We start from the raw sequence: 18702 nt of genomic DNA on the forward strand, positions 1-18702 counted from the left end.
TATTCCACTGTAGATAGTACCAGCTTGCCTCGATGGAGCTATCAAGTTACATGTCATATCTGAGGAGAGGCAACCCCCCTCATAGTAAGAATGGATGTTTTGAAGGAGAAAAAAAAAAGAATATATGCAAGATGGTCAATTCAATGCTATACAGTGGAACGTTCTAGGCATATAGTATCAGTGTATATTTAAAGGGTCCATAATATGCTATTTTCTGATCTATGTTATAATGTTGTTTCCTCGTCAAAAACAGACCTGGAGTTGTGTTTTGTTTCATTCACACATGTTTAACACACAAATGTTAAATATTTAGGCAAATATTTATATTTAGTTCCTCTCTCGGACAGAAAGCATTCTGTTCCACCTTGTGATGTCATGTGATAAAACAGGAAGTGCTACACTGTGTTTTAAACTCCACACATCTTCACTAGAATCATTTTGATCATTTCAGTCCTGGAATTGCTAATCCCTGCTCAGGGCCGGCCCAGCCAATAATCAAACTAAGCAGCTGCTTAGGGCCCCGAGGCCACCAGAGGGCCCCCAAGGGCCCACACATTTATATTGAAAATAATGATTGAGTTTTTTTTCTGAAAACTAAACGTCGCTTGGGTGTTTATACTAGTCTATATATACTTAAATGACTAGATGTGTTTTATTTCCAGTAGCTAAATATGTGCTGCCTACATTTGTTTTTGCGTCAGGCAGTGACATGGACAGCTATGTGTTTACACCGGTATGAAGGACCCCTCCCCTCGAGATGCACTCTGGGTGCACTGAAGCAGCAGAGGGACATTTGAATGGGTCTTTTACAAACTAAAAGACAAAAAGTTAGTGAAGCTCAGTTTAACTAAAGTACCTGACAATGTAGCCTGACAATAAACATCAAAGTGATGTGATCCTAAAATCCTCTTATTTAATGTTCAGTCCAAATGATGTGATGATTATAAATCTGATCTTATGTCCAGGCTGTTTCTCTTATGGAACTCTTAACATGGATCACTACTTTGTTCTTCTTGAGTGACATGATTTTGAATTAAGTGTACTCTTGCTTAAGTACATCATTTGGCTACTCAATCCAATTCTGCATTTTATGGCATAAAGAGTTGAAAAATGTAAGTCCACTTTAGTCAACTGGAACACATAAAAATGCACCAGAATTTAAAATTTCTCTGGCAGAGCCTCCTTCCTTACACATTTTTATACTGTTATACATGTGGCTATTGCTGTTGTGAGCATCTAGAATTTTCAGTCTTTTAACAACTGGCTGTGATGATGTCTTAATGTTGTCAAGTATGAATATGTGACCCCTAAGGACAAATTCAGCTTAGGGCCCCCTAAAGGCTTGGGTCGGCCCTGACCCTGCTAAATAAAAGGGAAAAGGTAGCGATTAACTTGAAAAACTACCACTTCGTGACATCACAAGGTAGAACAGAGCATTTTGAGTTTTGGAGATGTAGACAGACTACTCAAAAAGATTACTCAAACATGTGTGAATGAAACAAAACACAACTCCAGGTATGTTTTTGATGAGGTAAGTACATTATAACATGACTTAAAGCTCACAAGAGTCAACTTTTGTGTAATATAGGACCTTTAAAGACAAGTGATGATGTAACACCGTCATAACCTGGTTTAAAAACTCTTCAATGTTGATTTGACAAACTATACCTCCTGAAGGAATCTAGGAGTTTATAAAAGCTCGAATAAGGTTAATCTAACCTTTAGAACATTACATTTTGAAAAACCAAGTTAGCGCTTCCAGCTAAACGTGTCACCACCATCAAAAGACTTGACAAGCAGATATGTGACTAAGGTCCTGACTCATGAGTAACGTGTATTGTGCGCTACAGTTCTGTCAGGATAATAATAATGTGTGCAAATGCTTAGTTAAAAACTGAATAAAAGTGCAGAGGAGGTGGCAGAAATGTTGGCATATGATGTGAGAAGCTATTTCAGGGAGTGCATGTACTGTATAAATTAGATGTGCAAGGGCAATTCAGACCAAGTTATGAGTTAAAAAAATAAAAAAATAAATAAAATAAAATGATTTGGACAAACATACTCCAAGTCCTGCAGATTCTTAACAATTAGGTGTAAATAATCTGGTTAACGAGTTGTTCATCATCGTTTCGGACACTAGACGCTTTTTAGCAGTGGCATCACGTTGGGGGGATCAGCATGTATGTCTATGGAGGAATGTTCAGCAGTTGCCATGGTGACACAATGCACATTATCAAACAAAAACAGCCTATTGCAGCAATATGATGCAGCTCCAGCTACATCAGGTCTTTCTGGTCAGATTGTGTGAAAACAAAGTTTAGATTATAGTCTGACTTGAGTAACAGAGCTTCAGACAGAGCAGTGCCTCGAGTTAGCTTCACCCCCCCCAAAAAAACAAAAATACAACAAACAGTACCGTACCAGTGTGTTTGAAAGTTATCGTAATATGCTTGTATAGTTATGCTTTATATATTAGTGTACCCTGCCTGTTCTGTGTATTTAAGTTTAAAGACACACTATGTAACTTTTCTGCTAGTTCTCCATTACTTGCTTGTCTCCCGGTGATCCCTCCAGTCCAGATCAAGTTACAGGTCAGATCAGTGGAGCGGTGACCCGTGTATAAGAATACAGCTTTCGTCAATGTATTTTATTTTCACCATAACACCTGAAGTTGAATAAACACAAGATACGTATAGATAAATTTAATGCCATACTGTGGAGCATTCCAAGCAAAGCAGTAACATCTCCATGGAAATGTAACCCTTAAATATCGGTCTTCCCAGTCTCCGGAGGCTGTGAGTACGGCGGGTTACATTTAGATTTGAGTTATTGATTTTCTTGCTGTTTTAGTAGCTAAAATCACCAACACGGCAGGACAGTGCACAGCTCGTCTCTTTATTGAACAACCAACACTCAACACGTGCGCGCCCTGTGCAAGATCACACTCTCACCCATTTCCCGGTGCTCTCCCCAAATGCACTGCACCGCAACAACAATAGGAACCAACATTAAATGTAATTTACCCAAACATAATATAAATAAATATTACTTATTATTAAAACAAGTACAAAGTAATAATCAAAATACAAATGCCCCAAATTAATGTTAATATATAAAATAACATACATCAAATAAATCAAAGGTTACAGAAACAATAGATGCTTAGTGCTCCGGAAAAGTTACATAATGCACCTTTTAAAATGGAGTCTAGCAAGTAAAACACACAGCTGTGTGCTGTATTTCCAAAATGTTTCCTAGATTACACACAGTATCTGTTGCCATGACATCACCGCAGTACATTTTAAACACTGTATGTATTATTTACATTCACACGAAGTAATCAATGAATGTGGCCATCGTGGAGGCTACAGTGATACTTTGAAATACATTTAAGCTTATTTTTAAAGTATATATCCATAATTAATGGTAAAAAGTGCTTTGGTGTACAATAGAACAGAGTACGATAGAGACATGATCATCACAGAGGTTAGATACAGATACTCTGCAAATGATTTAATGAAACATGATTTAATATCAACGCAAAGTAACAGGGACATAATTATATGAGTAGTAGCAGTAGTAGATGTAATAATAGCAGCAGTAGAAGTAGTAGTAGCGGCAGTAGTAGTAGTAGTAATGGCAGTTGTAGTAGCAGTAGTGGTAGTAGTAGCAGTAGTAGTATTTGTAGTAGCAATGGTGGTAGTAGCAGCTGCAGTAGTAGCAACAGTTGTTGTAGTAGCAGCAGCAGCGGTAGTAGTAGGAGCAGCAGTAGTAGGAGCAGTAGCAGTAGTAGCAGCAGTAGTAGTAGGAGCAGTAGTAGTAGTAGCAGTAGTAGTAGGAGCAGTAGTAGTAGTAGCAGCAGTAGTAGTAGGAGCAGTAGTAGTAGGAGCAGTAGTAGTAGTAGCAGCAGTAGTAGTAGGAGCAGCAGTAGTAGGAGCAGTAGCAGTAGTAGCAGCAGTAGTAGTAGGAGCAGTAGTAGTAGTAGCAGTAGTAGTAGGAGCAGTAGTAGTAGGAGCAGTAGCAGTAGTAGCAGCAGTAGTAGTAGGAGCAGTAGTAGTAGTAGCAGCAGTAGTAGTAGGAGCAGTAGTAGTAGGAGCAGTAGTAGTAGGAGCAGTAGTAGTAGGAGCAGTAGCAGTAGTAGGAGCAGTAGTAGTAGGAGCAGTAGTAGTAGGAGCAGTAGCAGTAGGAGCAGTAGTAGTAGCAGCAGGAGCAGTAGTAGCAGTAGTAGCAGTAGTAGCAGTAGCAGTAGTAGCAGTAGTAGCAGTAGCAGCAGTAGTGACAGTAGTAATAGCAGTAGCGGCAGTAGTAGTAGTAGTATTAGTAGTAGTAGTAGTAGCAGCAGTGGTGGTAGTAGTAGCAGTAGTAACACTAACATAAAGCTTTTTATTAAATTTACTTGCAATGGGAAGAAAACTTTTATTCAAAGTCTGTCATATTTAGTAAGTAAATGGTGTTTGTAAACTCTTCTGAAAAGTACAATTGTCTAAAGTAAATATAACTACGCACCAAACAGGTTTTATTGCATTGTTTATACAGTAAAGTCTCAAGTTGTGGTTTATTTCAAACTCTGGTCAGTGGTAGCCATGCTAACGACACGCAGCAGACCATTAGCTCCACACATGTACACACATATACACACACACAAATACACACCCATACACACATATACACACACATACACACCTATACACACATATACCCTGTGACGCAGTTAGAGTCATGGCTGTACCTCACACTACATGTTTTAAAGCAGGTCTTTGAACACATGCGTTTGAAGCCAGCGCAGACAGTGGCTCAGATCATCTCAGCGGGACACCATGTTGCTTCTCCATATGTGTAAGAACAATTTACACTTCAATTCATCTCCAGCCATTACTGACTCACTAATGTTTGTGTTTATAATGGAACAGGAGTGATTATGTGCATACTTATGTACTTAATACATGAGTTTACTAAAGGAATATATAATAAACACTTCTTTGAACAAATTAGCAATAGTGTTTACATCTCAGTGCATCAGCAAAGCAACGCTGAAGTACGCTGAATGTTCATGTTATCCACACAGTAAGTATTAGCAGTAGTAGTAATAGTAACAGTAGTAGTAGCTGTCGTAGCTGCAGTACTAGCAATAATAGTAGTAGTAGTTCAAAGCAAAGTTGACATAAATTGAGTGTTCATGTTATCCACACAGTAAGTAGTAGTAATAGTGGTGGTAGTGGTAGTCGTAGTAGTGGTGGTGGTGGTGATAGGAAAAGTATAACGGTCATTGGTAGTAGCAGGTTAGTAGTAGCAATAATAGCAGTAGTAGTAGTAGTGGTAGTAGTGATTTACTGCTTCATGCATCACTGTTTCCATCCAAAGCAAAGTTGAAGCAAATTGAATGTTCCAGTTATCCACACAGTGTGAGACATGTGTTTGATAGTGAGAGGAAGCAGAGACAGAGACATGTGTAGTGGGCTGTTATCTAAACGCCTTGAGCAAGGACAACAGAGACATAGTGCTGTTATAACTATATGATTATGAGAATTATATTACCTCAAATGTGCATATTTCTATATTTAGTTATGAAAAAATACTCAAGCAATCATTTATTTTATACGTTATGCCTGATACATTTTGCTGTACATATACATGGATTTAAATGAGTATCTTTTTTTTTTTAATATGATAGCAAAGTAACAGTACCAGTAGACACAGGAAGAGCGTAGTGACAATAGTAGTGGTAGTAGCAGCAGCAGCAACAGCAATAGAAGTAGTAGTAGTAACTGTGGTAGATGCAGTACTAGCAATAGTAGTAGCATTAGTTCAAACCAAAATTGACATAAATTGAATGTTCATGTTATCCACACAGTAAGTAGTAGTAGTAGTAGTAGTAGTAGTAGTAGTAGTAGTAGTAGTAGTAGTAGTAGTAGTAGTAGTAGTAGTAGTAGTAGTAGTTGTAGTAGTAGTTGTAGTAGTAGTTGTAGTAGTAGTTGTAGTAGTTGTAGTAGTTGTTGTAGTTGTTGTAGTTGTTGTAGTTGTTGTAGTTGTTGTAGTTGTTGTAGTAGTTGTAGTAGTTGTAGTAGTTGTAGTAGTAGTAGTAGTTGTAGTAGTAGTTGTAGTAGTAGTTGTAGTAGTTGTAGTAGTTGTAGTAGTTGTTGTAGTTGTTGTAGTTGTTGTAGTTGTTGTAGTTGTTGTAGTAGTTGTAGTAGTTGTAGTAGTTGTAGTAGTTGTAGTAGTTGTAGTAGTTGTAGTAGTTGTAGTAGTAGTAGCAGTAGCAGTAGCAGCAATAATAATAGTAGTAGTAGTAGTAGTAGTTGTAGTAGTTGTAGTAGTTGTAGTAGTTGTTGTAGTTGTTGTAGTAGTTGTAGTAGTTGTAGCTGTAGTAGTAGTAGTAGTAGCAGTAGCAGTAGTAGCAGTGGCAGCAATAATAATAGTAATAGTAATAGTAGTAGTAGTAGTAGTAGTAGTAGTAGTAGTAGTAGTAACAGCAGTAGTAGTGGCAGCAATAATAATAGTAATAGTAGTAGTAGTAGTAGTAGTAGCAGTAGTAGCAATCCGTTACTTTTTCTTTACCTCTGCAATCAAAAGCACCTTTGACCAAAATGAGTAGTAGCAGTATTTAAAGTAGTTCAATATGCCATTTGTATTTGTCTGTATATTTGTATTAAATAAGATTAGTGGAGAGGGGGGAATCATGTCAGTTTTGTTAACAGTTCAACAATAGTGTATACAGACTAGACATTAGGGACGAGTGTAGAAATGAAAGTAGTGATAGCAGTTCTATTATTCCCTTTGTAGCGGGCTGGGTGAGTGCAGACACAGGACTCTTTTAAACTATACACATATAGTTTTGTGCCATGAAAAATGTAGTGTTACTTTTATCCTTGAAGAATTTTAATAGTGGTCTCTGCAAAGCCCATGTGGCAATTACTGCAGTGAGTTCAGAAGATGACTTAAAAAAAAACTTGCACTTACATCTAATCTTTCAGGCTTGGATGTGGATTTTGGGGATGATTAGATGTTAGATGTGAATTGATAAACAGGCAACTTTTTTAATAGTAACACGACATTTTTGTCAATAACTGTACAATAGAATCTCAGAAAACTTTGTGTAAATGCTATTGTCAAAAACCTACTTAGTCAAAGGTACAATACGTAACCATAGGAAATAGGAAGTGAGCATGAGCGCGATTCTGGCTCCAATTCACTTTGTATTGAAAAACTGTGGCCCCTCTTTCCGTAACTGCTGCAGTGAGCCTCATCATTTTGCTCACACTACATGAATCTGGTGTTTTTATTTTGCTATTTTGTCCGTAAAATCAAGATATGAACATTAATGACAGACAAATGAGTAACTTCTTACCCTGAGGTCACTCCAGTTAGCGTTCGCAGCAGGTTTGATTAACAGCGTCACTAAGCTAAGGGGAGGGGCGTTACCTTCAACATCCTCACGTCGGATTGGCTCTTTGGTTGCAGGTCAGATTTCCAAATATGGAACCAGACTCCATATTTGCCCCAATAACTGCGAACCTCGGCGATGTCAAGCTCACTTAGTTCACTTCTTTATACAACAGTATGCAACAGTTTAAAGTTATTGTGTTTTTTTTTTCTGAAAAATTCCACAGTATGGTATTAAACTCATCAATCTCAATTTAGACAGGTGATACCACTATAAACCATGTAGCAGGTCAGATCTGTGGAGAGGGTATATGTGTTTTTCAAGATATTTCTTACCAATAAACTCCTACAGTTGAATAAAGATGCTATGTTTAAATATAAGTTAGTTTAATGCCATACTGTGGAACATTCCAGGCAAACCACTGCAGCAGTCATCGAGTCAAGTAGGTGACTTTAAGCACTTCCAGTTGTAAAAGTGTTGGGATGATCCTTTCGAATATAATGACTTGAAATAAAAGTCCAAAACTTTAGATCAATGGCACACTTTTCATGCCAAGTACCAGCAAATATCTAAACCAGGTCTATAACAAGACTATTCCAGGTCTAAACTGGGGCTAAACCAGGTCTATAACAGGACTATTCCAGGTCTAAACTGGGGCTGTACCAGGTCTAAACCAGGTCTATAACAGGACTATTCTAGGTCTAAACTGGGGCTGAACCAGGTCTAAACCAGGTCTATAACAAGACTATTCCAGGTCTAAACTGGGGCTGAACCAGGTCTAAACCAGGTCTATAACAGGACTATTCCAGGTCTAATCTGGGGCTGAACCAGGTCTAAACCAGGTCGAAATTAGGGACAAACCAGGTCTAAACCAAATCTAAACCAGGTCTATAACAGGACTATTCAAGGTCTAATCTAGGGCTAAACCAGTGGACTACATCATTTCCTTTGTAGTTCTAAGCAAATAAATATCCAAATATGAACAAAAAAGTAGATGAAATTAATTCTAAACTAGATAAACCCATAAACTGAAGTCCTGCCCAAGCACCACCTGAAAGCTCACGTACCACAGTCTGAGAAACACTGAATTAGAATATAAAACAACCACAATCTCTCAACCTTAGATTTGAGAACACCCTGTACAAGGCAATTAATACAATCTCTTCATTACCCAGCAGCCCCCTCCTGTAACTTTCAAACACACTGGTTCTTTAAACTGCTTTTTCTTCTCTTTAGCTTGGCTCATGGCCCATCTTTACCCTACTTTGTTAAGACGACTATAGCTTCCTCCTATGCGCTCAGACTGCCATCCCTGCATGCAAATAATGAGTCACTCGTCTGCACCATTGGAGGCTTCAAAGGCCTACATCGCAGCTTTACTTTGAGAGTCCATTTTAAAACATTTCAACGTATGATTGTTCTAATTATAGCACTGTGTAGCAACTCATAATTCTTAATGACTTTAATTGTCTATTTAAAAAAAAAAATGTATATGTGGAATGAGTTTGGACCACTTTTTCTTGTATTAATTGAACCATTTTGAGTCTGGATTTAAACATTGTCAAAGTAGAGGCCTGTCTCACGCTAATTCTCCATGTTTAGTCCTGACTCTGGGCACCAGCAGGAGGCCGGTCCCTGAGTGTGAGATGGTTCATATGGAACTAACATGTCAGAGATGTACTTTGGTGCTATTCCATTTTTAGAACGTTAATGTCTGGTACAAGGGCTTTGGGATTTTTTTTGTGCCTGTTTTGGTCTGTTATTACACTGTCTTCATATAGTAATGTACACAATTATTATTCATATTAGACCTCTATTCATCAAGAGACCTTTATTCACCTAACAATGGGGGCATTTCAGTGTTGGAACGCAAAGTACCTGGACAGTAATAAAAAAACAACAACAAAAAAACTGTTTAAGTAGAACATTAAAATTTACTTTGAATAAAATAAGAATTCTTTTTTCATGTTTTGGTTTGTTATTACCCTATTTGCATATTTAAGTGGGGGTAAAATCATGTATTTTTTGTTTCAGTTTAAGATATTTGTCCCACAATGGTGAAATTTTAACGTTGCAATGCAAAGTACAAGAACATATAACCAACTTGAAAACATATGTTGGGTCAAATTAAGATACGAAATGGACTAAAACTCTTAGAAAGCCACGTGTCAATCTCTGGATCTCATCATGCATCAGTTCATACAGTATACCCCAGGGCTAGCATCGAGTCTGCCTCTGCTGCTGCCCATATGAATTCAAGTCAATGCTTTTGCCTCTCCCTCCATCCAAAGGGAAAAAGTAATGAATAATGAACAGAGGAGTGGGAGACGCTCAGGGGGAGTTCAAGGCGGGGGAGGTATAGGTGTGGGGGGACAGAGAGAGAGAGGGGGGAGGAGGAGGAGAGAAGCAGAAGAGGAAGAGCGAGAGAGGCGGTGGGTGGAGTGGGGTTGGGGGAGAGAGGGGAGGAGTTAGTGTCCATCCTTCAATTAAGAGACGTGGAGTGAGCTAAAGAAGATGTGATAGAGAAGACGGGAGGGGGCGGGGCGGTTAGTGCTGCGTGGACAAGATGATGTAACTCAGTAAGTCATGTACCAGAGTGGTTTTAGTCCTGGTTCAGTCCTGGTTCAGTCCTGGTTCAGTCCTGGTTCAGTCCTGGTTTAGTTCTGGTTCAGTCCTGGGTCAGTCTTGATGTAACCCCCTGTTTAGTCCTTCTTAAGCCCTAATTCAGTCCTGATTTGTTCCTAGTTCAGTTCAAGGGGTTTAGACCTTGTTTAGTTTTGGTTCAGTCCTAGTTTAATAGTGGCTGATATGATTCTGTTTTAGTCCTGGTTTAGTCTTGGCGTAGCCCCTATTTAGTCCTGGTTCAGTCCTGGTTCAGATCTGATTAAATTCTGATTAGTCCTGGTTCAGTCCTGGGGGTTTAAACCTTGTTTAATTCTGCTTCCATCCTAGTTCATTTGTTGGGTTTTGGATCTGGTTTAGTCCTAGTTCAGTTTTGATTTAGTCTTGGTTCCATCATACATCCCTCTTGATGTAGCCCCTGTCAAGTCCTGGTTAAGTCCTTATTCAATCCTGATTCAGTCTTGATTTAGTCCTGGTTCAGTTCAGAGGGGTTAAACGTGATTTAGTTCTAGTTCAGTCCTCTTTCAGCTGTGATGATTTTATCCTGCTTTGATTCAGTCCGTTCTGTCATGGTTTGGTCTTGATGTAGCCCCATTTAGTACTGGTTCAGTCCTAGTCTGGTCCTAGTCCGGTCCTGATCCGGTCCTGATCCACTCCTGGTCCAATCCTGGTTTACAGACCTGGCTCACTCCTGAGACTTCCAATTCATGTGGGCTTGTTAATGACACAACATACTGTTCTTGCTACACCTTATTACCAAATACAGGCATATATCCAATTGCAGCACATTCTATTGCTTCCACTATGTTCCACTCAGTGCTTAAAGTGCTAAAAATGCTAAGTACCCAGTCTACGTGAGTTTGTATTGCCAGGTTTGAGTCAAGAGGCACAAACAGTGGACATTCATGGCATCAGTAGCAGCTCATTCGGTCCCTGTGGTTTCATCCATCAACCAGGCCCATATCTGTGCCAGGGCCCTCCTCTGGTTCACCTCCAACGCTGGCAACAAGCTCCACAAACACTTGAGCGGCTCCTCTGCATATTTAAAGAATAAACATCGGCCGTGAGGGAAGACAGGTGCTGCGTGGTTAGAACAGGGACATCTCTGAAGGCAGGAGATTCGACCTTTAAAGGCGGTGTACCAGATTTTTACCTTCTTGAAAACATAAAAACAGAACTAGTTCATTTTAAATGGTTTGCGTAGTCCAAAGTTATTCCCCAGTTACCATATTCATTCTGAACATCGATCCCGGGGGTTTAGACCTTGTTTAATTCTGCTTCGGTCATAGGTTTTTCAATCTCGTTTAGTCCTAATTCAGTTTTGATTCAGTCCTGGGTCCCCTTACATGCCTCTTGATGTAGCCCCTGTCTAGTCCTGGTTAAGTCTTTGTTCAATCCTGATTCAGTCTTGATTTAGTCTTGATTCAGTCCAGGGGGGGTTAAACCTGGTTTAGTTCCGGTTTGGTCCTTTTTCTGTTGTGACGGTTTTGATCTGCTTTGATTCAATCAGTTTAGTCATGGTTTTGGCTTGATTTAGTCCTTGTTCAGTCCTTGTTCAGTCCTTGTTCAGTCCTTGTTCAGTCCTGGGGGTTTAAATCTGGTTTAGTTCTGGTTCAGTCCCCTTTCAGTTGTGACGGTTTTGACCTGCTTTCATTCAGTCAGTTTAGTCATGGGTTTGTCTTGATGTAGCCCCATTTAGTCCTGGTTTAGTCCTGGTTTAGTCCTGGTTTAGTCCTGGTTTAGTCCTAGCCCAGTCCTAGCCCAGTCCTAGCCCAGTCTTAGCCCAGTCCTAGCCCAGTCCTAGCCCAGCCCTAGCCCAGTCCTGGTTGAGTCCTGGTCCAGTCCTAGCCCAGTCCTAGCCCAGTCCTGGTTGAGTCCTGATCCAGTCCTAGCCCAGTCCTGGTCCAGTCCTGGTCCAGTGACGTCACACTCCCTTAGCCCACTTCTTCATACAGTCTATGGTGACAATGCATATCTCTTTTCCACACATCAGCCTTGTAAAGATCCACTTTAACGTCCCTGTAGGTAAATCTGTCCTCTGTATCTGACCCATCCTTCAAAGCCACTGGGGTGACCTGTCAGGAGCGGTGGGATCTCCAAAGTCTTGGTCCGGACTACCAAAACTGAAGGATTAGAGGAGTAGAGTTAGTATTCCTGTCTGATCTATAGGTTATTTCTAGGTACTTTAATTCTTGGAGAGATTTCAGAGGAAGTTAAACCGTTTTTCTACATAAAATAAAATCTGCTAAGAAGACTCCGTGGCTCCCATCTCTTCCTTCATTACTTCTCCAATCCTGCATCTATCACTCCTCAGACAGTGAACGCAAAGACCAGTGTAGGGCACAGAGGGAACCTATTAGATTTTGGATGAGATCAATAAAAGTGGGTCTAGGATTTCGTTGTCGTTTAGCCACGGGCGAATTGCACAGGCGAGCTTTTAAGAGCGTAGCCCATTTAGCCCGTGACAACTGAAGACTCATTGTTTGACTAAATGACTGAGGAGGCCTTTTGTTCCAGCAGCGCACTGGTTTTTAATGAACTCTGTAATGTGGGCGGACACTCCACGTTTCACTTGTTTGATATGAATTTAAAGTAGGAATAGTCACAGTATGTCAATTAGGGGGATTATGAACTGCTCCAAATGGCTGACGTTAAACATTTATTAAGTGAATTATGTCGTTTTACTAAACAAACTGCAGCTTTCAAAATGAATTTGTGTAGAAACTCATTTTTGTCCTCTATTGGTTTATCTTAGAAGTGCTTAATCCATGTTTTAATCCTGTTACGTTTAGTTTAATCCTAGTTTTAAATATGTCGGTACTTGGAAAGGCATTTTTATGTTTCATCTCTGCTATGAAGAGATAAAAAAATAAATAAATAAGCTTGCAGTTTCTTTTTTTTTCTTCTTTCAATTAGTAACTTGGGGTGTATTTCTATATTAACTGAAAGCTTTAGTCAGATGCCACATGTTGCCCTTAAAAGTACTGCAGTTAGTGTAAGAAACGTAAGATAGTGGGGCCCAAAATGTGGGTCAAGAGGCATGAGCTGGGAGTCACAAGATGGCCGCTGCGTTTTATCCATTCTATAACTGGAAACTGTACAATCTGGTGAAATTAGGTCGAATAACACAATAAACTCTTCATTTGAACAATATTAAAGCTACCATTTGTATGTTTATTTTATATTTTTCTACCAATACATGGGAGATATTCCGTCCAATAGCAGTAGCGTAGACAGTCTGTAGTAGTGATATGTGAGAGTACAACAGAGCTGGGTTGGGTTATCGTACAATCGTCCATAACATTTGCTTTAAACCTGATTTTACACATCTTTCCAGTTAAACAATTTTGCGTTGGGGGACCTGGGTCAGTTGGGGGTCCCAGCCTCTAAAGTTTCTGAACCCCTGACATAGGCTATTGTTTTTGCAGTACTAAAAGTTTGTAGTGAAGTAAAAGTGCAGTTACATACATACTCAAAATGTACTCAATCAAACTAGTGTTACCAAATTTGTACTTAGGAAAAAGTCACAATTACATATTAAAAAAATACTACTGCAAATGCTAGTTTTTAATGCAAAACTTATGCACTATATACTATTTTTTTTAAACATAATATCTTGAGTTTTGGCCAATGAGAGCAGATGATGCAGTGTTGTGTGCGCTTGTGGGTATAGAATTCATTTACAAGTTTAAAAATGTACCAGACCTCCCCCCAAAAAAACCCCAAAATATCTACTCCAGTGATTTTCCACCCCTGGATATAACTGTTCTTCACTTGAGATACTACTTGAATACTTATATGTGAAGGCTGCTGTTTCGGAATATTTGTCTTTCCTAATTTCAAATGTCTATATAGTTCTCCAAGTTCCTCTTTTGGGAATTATCCAGTCTAATGTAATCTCCGTTGCCGTGGTAACATTCAATCCAGGCGTGTGTTTTTGCAGATTAAATGGAAGTTGAGCCCGGAGACATTTGTTTTTATGTCGAAGCGCTCTCACCTTGTTTTTCCCGTGCATTAGAATTCCGGCGTCTCGGAGCACTTGACGGGAACAGCGTGGCATTCAAAGTGTCACCAAACAGATGTGCCGATATTGTCGAGCGCTTTCTGTTAAATATTGATCACCAAAACATCATAACTCCTCAGGGGCGGATGGTAAATATGTGGGTGGTCGCTGTCTTCCTGTGCGGAGGTAGTTGCTTCCTGCCCTTTTTGAAATGTTGATTGATTTGTAAAAGAAAAGTGACATTGACGACTATCTCTGTGCCAGCGGCCTCAGATAAACTTGCGGTAAACTAGCTTCAAATGAACACAGGGACATAGGGTTTGGTTTTCATTCAAATGTAACAGAAGAAAGTTATTAATGCAAAATATCAAGAGATGAAGGTGAAGTTGTATGAATGGCCTTAGTCATCGCAAGCAAAGTAGGAAACAGGAAAAAATAAAATAAACGATTGAGTCAGGTCTGAGGTCTTGTTAGCATAATCCATGTTCCTTTAAAGGTGCCCTATTCAACTTGTCTGGTGGAGTGGTTCTTGCTTGGAATGTTCCACAGTGTGACATACAACTTATTCCTTCCTTCTCCATGTAGACAAGTAGATGATGCCTCCATAGCAAGTTATAAGTCAGACCTGTGGAGAGAAGAGCCTGCAGAATTGGTTTGTTTTTAAAGGTTCTATATTATGCAAAATGGACTCTTATGAGCTTTAAGCTCATGTTATAATGCTGTTAATTCATCAAAAACATACCTGGAGTTGTGTTTTGTTTCATTCACACATGTTTGAGTTCATTTATTATTAGTCTGTCCACATTTACAAAGCTCAAAATGCTCTGTTCCTCCTTGTGATGTCATGAAGTGGTAGTTTTGAAGTTAACAGTTACCTTTTACCTTTTGTTCAGTAGAGAGAAGCAATGCCAGGGCTTCAATTATCCAAATAATTCTATTGAAGGTGTGTGGAGTTTAAAAACACACTGGGGCACCCTGTATTAATAATAATAATAATAATAATAATAATAATAATAATAATAATAATAATAATAATAATAATAATACATTTTATTTGTATTGCACTTTACATTTCAAAGAAATCTCAGAGTGCTACAGACACAGAAAAAAAACATACAAAAACACTACAAATCAGAAAAGGCAATAAGTATAAAAAGACATTACAATTTACATTTGCAAACATTAAATAGTTAATAGTAGTAGTACTAACAGTTAAAAGTCATAAAACTTAATAAGACTTTTTAAAAAGAATGTCTTAAGGCTTTTTTTTAAAGGCCTCGACACTTTGTGGTGCCCTCAGAGACTCTGGAAGGGCATTCCACAATCGAGGGGCAGCAGCCTGAAAGGCCCTGTCTCCCATAGTGGAGAGTCTGGTCCTAGACTGGTGGAGGCAGTGAGTGGTGGATGAGCGGAGACTGCGTGAGGTCGTATGTGGGGTGAGGAGCTCTGTGAGATAGGCAGGGGCAGTTCCATAGATGCACTGGTAGGTGAGGAGGCAGATTTTGAAGTGTATCCTAGACTGGATAGGCAGCCAAGGAAGTGAATGGAGAACAGGGGTTATGTGGTCATATTTGTGCCTCCTCGTCAGGATCCTGGCAGCACAATTCTGGATGTGCTGGAGCTTCTGCAGGCTCCTGCCGGGGATCCCGACGAGAAGGGCATTACAATAGTCAAGCCTAGAGGAGACAAAGGCATGGATCAGCTTTTCAGCATCTGACTGGGAGAGGGAGGGGCGGAGTTTGGCGATGTTTTTGAGGTGAAGGAAGGAGACTTTGGAAAGGTGGCGTATGTGGATTTCAAAGGATAAGTGTGAGTCAAATTTGACTCCTAAGTTTTACCACATGACATCACAAGGAAGAACAGAGTGTTTTTGTTTAAGAGAAGAACTCACCCTAAATATGCAGGGTTTGTTTTTGAACACAGATCAAGAAATGGCGTAATATAGGCCCTTTAAGTGAAACATATACTAGGTTAATGCTGTACAGTGGAACATTCCAGGCCAAGACAAGTAAGACAAGCAGGTGTCGGGCATCCACCAGAAAAGTTGCATAGTGTAGCTCTAAAATGATCTGTATCTTGCCTTCGTTTCCTTGCAGCTTTGCATTGTTATAAGCAAAACTCCTAGTACACTAATTAGCCTAAACTAACTTCCTCTCTTTGAAAAATAATGGAAAACTGTCTTTGCATCGATGGCCTCAGATAAACTTGAGGCGCACTAAAGACAGAGGCACGAGGTTATGTTTGTTTGCATTCAAAGTGTGTTAATATAATTATGCAATGCAATAACACATGCAGGAAAGTGAATATGTAAATAATCCTGAAAGCAGAAGCACAATCGTAAACAGATCCTTTAAACTCATCTGAAATATATTTTAATTCCCTTGCACATTTTTATCCCATAATCACACAAGAGAAAACTTGCAAGAAGCTACAAAGCCACACACACTTGAGACATTAAAAATAACAGCTTGTGGCCCAATACACCAATTTAAAACAATATTACAAAGCAAGCTTACAAGGAGTAGTTAACACAAAACAAGTCATTTTAGTCTTGAAATAAACTTACGCGATGGTGTTTATGGTGTAAACAGACGACAGATGGCAGTAGATATGATTCCCTCCAAATGAGAACTAAAACAAAATGGCCGACTTCTTGTTTCCTGGCTTAATTTGTGCTTCAAAATAAAAGCATGAACATAATGTAAAACGCATGAAAGAAAAGTAGATACAGGGCAAATGCGCTACAAAAAGTACACAGTGTCTTAAAGGTCATTTACCCATTTTTTTCCCCCATGTTTGTGAATTTCCTCAGTGTGTATATAATGTTTAAGCAGCTTTCGAGGTCAAGAGGTCAACATGTACTGTCTGCATCTAATTATAAAGTGTTTCATTGTGCAATAATCAGCAAGTGCACTGCATTGTACTAGTTACTGTGATGACAAATGCACTGCTAAACACATCGTGGTGAATAATTAGAACACTCGTAATGCATGAGGTAAGTGAGGAATAACAATGGACCTCTGCAAATCGTTTAGGATGAACTAGCAGTTTTTCACGACAAGATCTTTGCATTTAAAGTTCATTTTGATACTTCACAAACAGACAGATTTTGAATTGCATATAGTAGTAACTCTAACGCTAACTTAGTCACTTTACAGACTAAAGATCAGCACACAAATTAAACTGAAATAAACACATGCAAATTGTTAATGTCATGTTAAATTATATGACATAACAATCCAGGAGGAATTTATATACTGCTTCACTCAACATAAAATTGTTAAGATGAACAGTTCTTTTGTCTTTTTGCTTTGGTTTTTTGCCCTCTCATATTTCAAACTACCAAGCGTATCTTACCACTTTTAGTATATTTTCAAATATCTTATGAATCACCTTCATGGAGTGCTTTTTGTGCAATCACCCAGCTGTATTAGGCATTGTCAAACAGGTATTGTAGAGGTAATTTTAACCTCCACTGATAGCTTCCTTTTGAAACTTTTAAACCATTTTTTCCTGACATATTGCAGTGCCTTGTATTTTACTTGTATTTTCCAAACTGCCCACTCCAAATCTCTGCAAAACACTTCCAATCGGTGTTATATATTTACGAACGAAAATTGGCTTGTGGCTATGACCCTTTTCAAACATCACCAACGCAGCATGGCACTGCATTAAGAGCTGTTTTGCAGTGGAATGTTGAGAGCTATCAGTGCTGAAAAAGCCACAGCAAAGAGGAGAAAATAATTGTCATAGCTAACCAAGCCCAGGTTTTAATTTGTGGTTTGACCGTTGCGTGTAGACCTTGGTGGAGGTCTGAACTCTCATTGGCCTTAGGAGTAAAAGCCTTGGGCAGAAAATTACACTTCACTATCACCCTCAGCCTTTTTAGCATCTATTAAAAACAGTGCAGGGAGTGGAGTGTGTTATCTTCTAGGACTCGTAGTAATGCCATAATAGTTTACCAAGAAAACATAGGCAATTGTTTAGAGATCCGAATTATGTATAAGAATTATACATAAAATTAGTATACAGTATTTTCTGGACTATAAGACACACTTTTTTTCATAGTTTGACGGGGGTGCAACTACTCAGATGTGATTTATATGTGAATTATATATTTTTCTTCATTATTATGCAGGTGCGACTTATACTCCAGTGCGACTTATACTCCAGAAAGTACGCTTTGTATATTTGCACTAACATTGCGACAGTAGCTCCATTGGTAGAGTGTTTGTCCGTCGATCCGAAGGTTGGAGCTTTGAATCATGCTCTTGACATACAAATCATTCGTTGAGCAGTCAGATCCGCCGGCGATCCGGTGCGACTCCTGCTCCCACAGATGAATGCTGTTGTTGTGTCCTTGGGCAAGACACTTAACCCACCACGCACCCCCGCATTTGTGAATGTTTGTGTGTGAATGAGGGAGTGGTCCTTGACATAAAGTGCGTTGGGGGCCTTGAAGATGGAAAAGCGCTGTGTACAAATTTGACCATTTACCATTGCAAAAACAAACATGTACATAGTATAGCAGCATCCAGAGGTTCAGGGCTTGACTCCTACATCTCCCTCCCTGCATCCTTCTGTAGTTTGCATGCTTCTCCCTGCGTCTAGGTTGGTTGAAGATTGGGTCAAATGAAGACAATGAATTTGTCTGTGATGTGGGATTGATCAAATATTTCTTATCTTACCTTAGCAG

Source organism: Periophthalmus magnuspinnatus, chromosome 20 (assembly GCF_009829125.3).
Source record: "Periophthalmus magnuspinnatus isolate fPerMag1 chromosome 20, fPerMag1.2.pri, whole genome shotgun sequence".
Lineage (NCBI taxonomy): Eukaryota > Metazoa > Chordata > Actinopteri > Gobiiformes > Gobiidae > Periophthalmus > Periophthalmus magnuspinnatus.